This window comes from Uloborus diversus, chromosome 4 (assembly GCF_026930045.1).
Source record: "Uloborus diversus isolate 005 chromosome 4, Udiv.v.3.1, whole genome shotgun sequence".
NCBI lineage: Eukaryota > Metazoa > Arthropoda > Arachnida > Araneae > Uloboridae > Uloborus > Uloborus diversus.
Genome location: NC_072734.1, coordinates 139395332 through 139396470, shown reverse-complemented (window position 1 = coordinate 139396470; position 1139 = coordinate 139395332).

Sequence of the window (1139 nt, the reverse complement as noted above, 5' to 3'; positions counted from 1 at the left end):
TTTATGGCACAATTCAGTTGATTCCGCAGCATAATACTGCGAACTTTACAGTTTGATACTGTTGATTTTGCAGGGCAATTCCGTTACAAAACAGTATATAACTGTTAATTTTACATATTATCTCTGTTAAATTTACAGGTCAAGTCATTCCTAAAACAGTATATTACTGCTGATTTTACAGTTTGATACTGTAAGTTTTACAGGGCAGTTTTATTAAAAAGCAGTATATTACTGCTAATTTTACAGTTTGATACTGTAAGTTTTACAGGGCAGTTTTATTAAAAAGCAGTATATTACTGCTAATTTTACATTTTGATACTGTAAGTTTTACAGGGCAGTTCTATTAAAAAGCAGTATATTACTGCTAATTTTACAGTTTATCGCTGTAAATTTCACAGTAAAAGTCTGCTATAAAATAGTATATTACTGCAAATTTTACAGTTTAGAATTGTAATTTTTGCAGTTTTTCTTTGGAATGCGAGCTGCCAGTATTTTACTGTAAAAACAACAGCTTTTTTTTTGCAGTGTTGGATTGTTTAATTTTTAGACATTAAAAAGATTTGCCCATATTCAAGGTCATATTGCCAACTGTCAATCATGCAATCGTGATGCTCGAGATAAAATAAATAAATTAACCATAAAAAAGTGTGTGTGGGGGGGAGAGGGGTTGCTCCGCAGAATCGCCGCCGTTGGTAATGCAAAAAAGAGATATCAAACTGTTTTAACTGATTACTTTAATTGATTAAATGCTTTTTAAGACAAGTGTGTGCTGTCAGTATACCTTTATTAAGAAAAAACAGATTAATTACACTTGACGTAAAATGTAGTAAACCTTTCGCAATTGTTTCGATTGTGTTCTACAAAGGGAACAACAGTCCATTTTGAAAAAGGTAATTAAGTAGTTCCTCCTAATAGCGGACACCTCCCAATAACGGACAAAACTTCTAGTCCCTTGACTGTCCGCTATTCGGAGGTTTCACTGTATTTATCTTATCAACATTTGTATTTCATTCTTTCTTTATATCATTGTTATTAACGGTATTTATGACTGTTGTGGTACAAAAACGAAAACATTTCTTTTTCGCGGTTTGATAAAGAGTAAAATACAAAGCAAAACTTCATGAATCTGGAAGCATCAG